Source organism: Oncorhynchus mykiss, chromosome 10 (assembly GCF_057628025.1).
Source record: "Oncorhynchus mykiss isolate SJ-2025 chromosome 10, ASM5762802v1, whole genome shotgun sequence".
NCBI lineage: Eukaryota > Metazoa > Chordata > Actinopteri > Salmoniformes > Salmonidae > Oncorhynchus > Oncorhynchus mykiss.
In genome coordinates, this window is record NC_143031.1 from 27,097,819 (window position 1) to 27,104,786 (window position 6,968).

The 6,968-nt window shown below is 39.7% G+C and overlaps 1 pseudogene; it reads left to right on the forward strand.

Moving 5' to 3' along the window:
- The first annotated feature begins 4,850 nt into the window (after positions 1-4,850).
- LOC110534877 (protein MIS12 homolog) lies at positions 4,851-5,502 on the forward strand (annotated as a pseudogene).
- Positions 5,503-6,968: the final 1,466 nt, after the last annotated feature.

The window sequence follows — 6,968 nt, forward strand, 5'->3', positions numbered from 1 at the left end:
TACGGTCACAGCAACAGCCCTAATTCGGAACAGAACGCCCGTCAAAGGAGTCATCTCAGGGGTGGCGATGGATGTTCAGGTTGAATACCTGAAGATAATTCCTCGTGTGGTTGGTACTCGGTGTCTGACACGCTGGGTGAATGGAGAAAAATAAGAAAGTCTGTCAGTCCTGTTATATTTTGGCAATGAACAGCTAGCTGTGCATGTGAAGCTTGGTTATGTAAAATACACTGTAAGAACTTTTTCCAAACTACGGCAGTGTAAAAATTGTTACGGATTTGGACATGTTTCAAGTGTGTACAAATGGACAAAGAAACTGAAGAACGGTGTGTAGAATGACAATGGTGTTGCAATTGTGGTGGGGAACATGATCCCGAGTTCCTGGAGTGTCCTGTAATGGTGAAGAATATAAAGGTGGCAAAAGTTAGAGGTCAATCGAATCTTCTATGCCGAGGCTATTAAAAGAGTTGAGAAAACAAGTGACCCTTTTGAAGATATGGTAGTGGATGCACCACAGCCAGTAGTAAATGTTTGCTGCAAGTCAAAAGATTAGAGGTAGATTTTGTGGCATTCATTGCCACAGTTATAAACTGTACGGCTCAAGTGTCAAAGAACTTAAAGAAACTGGAAATTATTGTGGCTGAGGCAGAAAAGTGTTTGGGACTTCAGAAGGTGGCAACATTCACACTAAATTGTGTGAAAGCCAATATACCATAGAAGAAGAAAACGACCACTGACAAAAAGAGCTTGTATGTTCTTTTGAGTTTTGATGTTTAGTCTTTGCCAGACAAAGTGATGTTAGGATATATAAGTTATCCTGTACGAATACATTACGATGTTACAGGTGTCAAGCTTACGGACATGTGGCAACAGTGTGTAGCAGGGTGGTTCCTATGTGTGAGAAGTGTGCAGAAGGGCATGAGACAAAGGAATGTGCAGCACTGGGGAAAGTAGTGGTATGTGTTAATTGTATGGGTGCCCATGGGGCTGGGGATCAGAAATGTCCCGTGCGAAAGAGGCAGGTTGAGGTTTTCAGGGTTAGAGTAGTGCAGAAGTTGTCATATGCTGAGGCAGTGAAGAAAGTAGAGGAAGATGGGTCAAGGGGAAGGGATCCTGAGAGGAGTGGTGTGAGTAGTAGATCTGTACCAGTACAGAGGGATAAACCAACAAGTGATGTATGTTTCAGTAAGATTGTATTTTTGGCATTTATAGCAAGGCTTATCACCAGTACTGCAGGGATGGAACATAAGTCGCAGAAAATAAAGGTATTTGGGTGTGCGAGATTTGACGTCAGAAGAGTTACAAGGTGTGTTAAGTGGTGGTGTCCCATACTTTCAGGCTGTTTGCCTGAAGTAGGACTAAATATATTTAAATAGTGGAGTATGTTGAATTCTTTTGAGTGTAGTGTATATACAGTGCCTTGCGAAAGTATTCGGCCCCCTTGAACTTTGCGACCTTTTGCCACATTTCAGGCTTCAAACATAAAGATATAAAACTGTATTTTTTTGTGAAGAATCAACAACAAGTGGGACACAATCATGAAGTGGAACGACATTTATTTGATATTTCAAACTTTTTTAACAAATCAAAAACTGAAAAATTGGGCGTGCAAAATTATTCAGCCCCTTTACTTTCAGTGCAGCAAACTCTCTCCAGAAGTTCAGTGAGGATCTCTGAATGATCCAATGTTGACCTAAATGACTAATGATGATAAATACAATCCACCTGTGTGTAATCAAGTCTCCGTATAAATGCACCTGCACTGTGATAGTCTCAGAGGTCCGTTAAAAGCGCAGAGAGCATCATGAAGAACAAGGAACACACCAGGCACCGAGATACTGTTGTGAAGAAGTTTAAAGCCGGATTTGGATACAAAAAGATTTCCCAAGCTTTAAACATCCCAAGGAGCACTGTGCAAGCGATAATATTGAAATGGAAGGAGTATCAGACCACTGCAAATATACCAAGACCTGGCCGTCCCTCTAAACTTTCAGCTCATACAAGGAGAAGACTGATCAGAGATGCAGCCAAGAGGCCCATGATCACTCTGGATGAACTGCAGAGATCTACAGCTGAGATGGGAGACTCTGTCCATAGGACAACAATCAGTTGTATATTGCACAAATCTGGCCTTTATGGAAGAGTGGCAAGAAGAAAGCCATTTCTTAAAGATATCCATAAAAAGTGTTGTTTAAAGTTTGCCACAAGCCACCTGGGAGACACACCAAACATGTGGAAGAAGGTGCTCTGGTCAGATGAAACCAAAATTGAACTTTTTGGCAACAATGCAAAATGTTATGTTTGGCGTAAAAGCAACACAGCTCATCAGCCTGAACACACCATCCCCACTGTCAAACATGGTGGTGGCAGCATCATGGTTTGGGCCTGCTTTTCTTCAGCAGGGACAGGGAAGATGGTTAAAATTGATGGGAAGATGGATGGAGCCAAATACAGGACCATTCTGGAAGAAAACCTGATGGAGTCTGCAAAAGACCTGAGACTGGGACGGAGATTTGTCTTCCAACAAGACAATGATCCAAAACATAAAGCAAAATCTACAATGGAATGGTTCAAAAATAAACATATCCAGGTGTTAGAATGGCCAAGTCAAAGTCCAGACCTGAATCCAATCGAGAATCTGTGGAAAGAACTGAAAACTGCTGTTCACAAATGCTCTCCATCCAACCTCACTGAGCTCGAGCTGTTTTGCAAGGAGGAATGGGAAAAAAATTCAGTCTCTCGATGTGCAAAACTAATAGAGACATACCCCAAGCGACTTACAGCTGTAATCGCAGCAAAAGGTGGGGCTACAAAGTATTAACTTAAGGGGGCTGAATAATTTTGCACGCCCAATTTTTCAGTTTTTGATTTGTTAAAAAAGTTTGAAATATCCAATAAATGTCGTTCCACTTCATGATTGTGTCCCACTTGTTGTTGATTCTTCACAAAAAAATACAGTTTTATATCTTTATGTTTGAAGCCTGAAATGTGGCAAAAGGTCGCAAAGTTCAAGGGGGCCGAATACTTTCGCAAGGCACTGTATATATACAGTTGAAGTTGGTAGGTTTACATACACCTTAACCAAATACATTTAAACTCAGTTTTTCACAATTCCTAACATTTAATCCTAGTAAAAATTCCCTGTCTTAGGTCAGTTAAGATCACCACTTTATTTTAAGAAAGTGAAATGTCAGATTAATAGTAGAGAGAAGGATTTATTTCAGCTATTATTTCTTTCATTACATTCCCAGTGGGTCAGAAGTTTACATACTGTAATGGATCTCGTCCTCCTCTGAGGAGGAGTAGCGAGAAGGATCGTGCTAAGTGTCCATAATGTTTAATAAAAACAACAGAACACTGGAACAAAACAAAATAACGTGCATCAACGAAACAGTCCCGTGTGGCGACAAACACTGACACGGAAGACAAACACCCACAACCCAGGCTACCTAAGTATGATTCTCAATCAGGGACAACAATTGACAGCTGCCTCTGATTGAGAACCATACTAGGCTGAACTCAAAAACCAACATAGAAAAACAAACATAGACTGCCCACCCCAACTCACGACCTGACCATACTAAAACAAAGAATAAAATAACAGAACTATGGTCAGAACGTGACACATACACTCAATTAGTATTTGGTAGCATTGCCTTTAAATTGTCTAACTTGGGTCAAACATTTTGGAAAGCCTTCCACACGCTTCCCACAATAAGTTGGTGAATTCTGCCCCATTCCCCCTGACAGAGCTGGTGTAACTGAGGCAGGTTTGTAGGAATCCTTACTCGCACACGCCTTTTCAGTTCTGCCCACAAATTTTCTTTAGGATTGAGGTCAGGGCTTTGATGGCCACTCCAATACCTTGACCTTGTTGTCATTCAGCCATTTTCTGTGGAAGTATGCTTGGGGTCATTGTCCATTAGGAAGACCCATTTGCAACCAAGCTTTAACTTCCTGAAACGTTTGACCCAAGTTAAACAATTTAAAGGCAATGCTACCAAATACTAATTGAGTGTATTTAAACTTCTGACCCACTGGGAATGTGATGAAAGAAATAAAAGCTGAAATAAATCATTCTCTCTACTATTATTCTGACATTTCACATTATTAAAATAAAGTGGTGATCCTAACTGACCTAAGACAGGGAAGTTTTACTAGGATTAATGTCAGGAATTGTGAAAAACTGAGTTCAAATGTATTTGGCTAAGGTGTATGTAAACTTCCGACTTCAACTGTATATACAGTATATACACACACACACACACACACACACACACACACACACACACATACATACATACATACACACATACATACATACATACATACATACATACATACATACATACATACGACACACACACACAGACACACACACACATAAAAAAATAAATCAAAGTAATACTCCAGTCTAGTAGGTGGCAATAATACAAAATTTATTGGAATCCAAACAGCATTGAAGAAGACGACCATTTTTAAAAAATATATAAATAAGACAAAAATAAGAGAAAAAGAGCACAGGAAATTTGGAAATGGCGGAGTACAGAATATTTGAGGGTAAGTAGCAAAGTTATAACACAATTATTCATTGTTTACAAAGAGAAATTCCAGTATATGTATAAACTCGTTTATTTGAAATATTTGTATAAATCGTTGCCTATCCATTAACGCTAATAATATGTGTTTCTCATTTTGGGTGAATTTTTACGGGTAGGCTACACTAACATCCTGAGCACATTTCCAATGTGGTCCTTGAAGGAATAGACAGACAGCAGTATTAACCAATATACATACAGAGTAGAGCTATCCGAATGTAAACAGAATATTCTGCCTTTTTTCTAGAGGAAGCAATGTCTCCCTTCTCCCTCAAGCTGTACGAGGCACAGTTCTTTGGCTTCACCCCTCAGACCTGCATGGTGAGGGTATACAGCGCCTTTCAGGACTTCCTGAACGAATTACTGCTTGTTGTAGAAGCGGTGTTCATGAGAAAACTAAGCGGGACTGAGCCCAATGGAGAGCAACTATGTTCAAGGGCAAGAGAATGCTCCCAAAAGTTGCAGATATTCCTTTAGGAACGCTTCAAACGTCTGACTTGTCTCATGGAAACTGTTTTAGTCAACAATGTCCTCTCAGTCCCGCCTAATGTGTTGTTACCTGATGACCAGCCACACAAAAAGTACTTTCAACGTTTAGAGGAGGTTCTTAATCTGGAGTCTTCCCTGGCGGAGCTGCATCTGGTGTACCAGGCAGAGGTGTGTGGCAGGCAGGCCTTGCTGGCTGAACTGGAGGAGCAAAGAGAAGTCCAAGAGCAGCTGGATGGAATCCTGAGGTGGAGTGTAGAACTACAGGCAGCTTGGATGCAGGAGGGAATGGCCAGCTTCCACGACAGCTTCCATGTGATGATGTAATCAGTCAAGAAAATGCAGGCTGTCATTGGAGAGGTCAATAAGAAAAGCACTGGATGAGGACTCGTCAGTGGGATGGACCCACATGGTGTAAAATACTTAGTGGTTGTTTGAGAAGGGTGGGTCACAGGTGTAATTACATTCTGACTTGGAATAGCTCCCCCTGTTCAACATAAGATACAAATAGAATTCTATGCCTTTGGATGTATGAACAATTATACAATTCGTCAGACCCAAGTATTATCGGCAAGAATGTGAGCACTTTTTAAACAAAAAAAATCATCTTTGTTTTGATGTATTTCCTTTTTGATGGCTTTCTATACATTGTAAATATATTATCCACAACATTTGAATAGTAACAGAGACTCAAGCTGTTAGTATTTTTTGAATCTCCCAGTCTTAATGAGGAAGTTCACCCATTTTTACATGGGGCCTTATTTTCACTCTTTCTGTGCTTGTAGTTGTAAAAAAAAAAAAAAAAAACACGCTTTGTAAGTCATCACTTGCCATAGACTACGTTGCGTTATGAAACACTTAACTAACTAATTTCAGAATCTTATTCTGGATAATGTCTGTAAAATGTTGTGAAAAACATTCCTTTGTCCTATAAATCCATATTTGCATTGTTTTGTTGTAAACCGCATCATTCAAACATGCATTTATACTACAGTGGGAGAAAAAAAGAAAATACAATTGTGCAGGGACATCATCCATAATGAGATTCTGATGTAATAGGAGTTGGCTTGAAGTGTTATGGAGCATTTTATAACAAATTGTAGACAGATTTATATAGTGCATTGTAGTCAATGGCAAGTCATGACCCATGAAATTGTGACAAACAATTTTCTCTGAAACAAAATATCAAAAAACTGTTTGGGGGATCAACTACAAGCTCACAAAGAGTGAAAATAACATGTTTAAATGGGTGAACTTCCCCTTTAACCCTGGATCTATGAAAAGCATTTTTTTGGAGCCATAGTCACCACAAGGGGGAACCATTGCTTTGTTATTTCATCTCAAAAATCAATTGACCAAGCAGTGCGTTTGTACGGTGTGAATGATTTGGATTCTTTGTTCCGTAATATCTTTTAGGCACTATCATTATAAACATTTAACACTTGCCTAATTTTGAATGAATAAAGGTGTGATTGTGCAATTGCATCTGATAAAATGTAAATAATTTCCCTTGCCAATCATGGTCTGTCTGTCAGATACAGTCTGTGATTGTCTGTGAGGACTGTGATGTTTAATGCTGTATGATGTTGACTGACTGATAAGCAGCTCATTTGACAGTAGGCTGCTCTGACACCGTGGTCTCAGTGGGAGATCCTGCAGTGATTAGACTGTTGTGTGATGTCCATGGCTGGAACCCCAGACTACCTCTTCACAAGGGTCCTTCCTGTTAATGGATACCGGGAATGTATTTATGTTTAATAAAAATACATTTAATTTAATGTTGACCTACATTTTACCAGCAGATCATTTAAATAAGTGTAAAGATTTTCTCCCAAACAAGGGACATGTTTGTAAGAACAGGGTTTTTCTGCTCCCAAAGGTTTT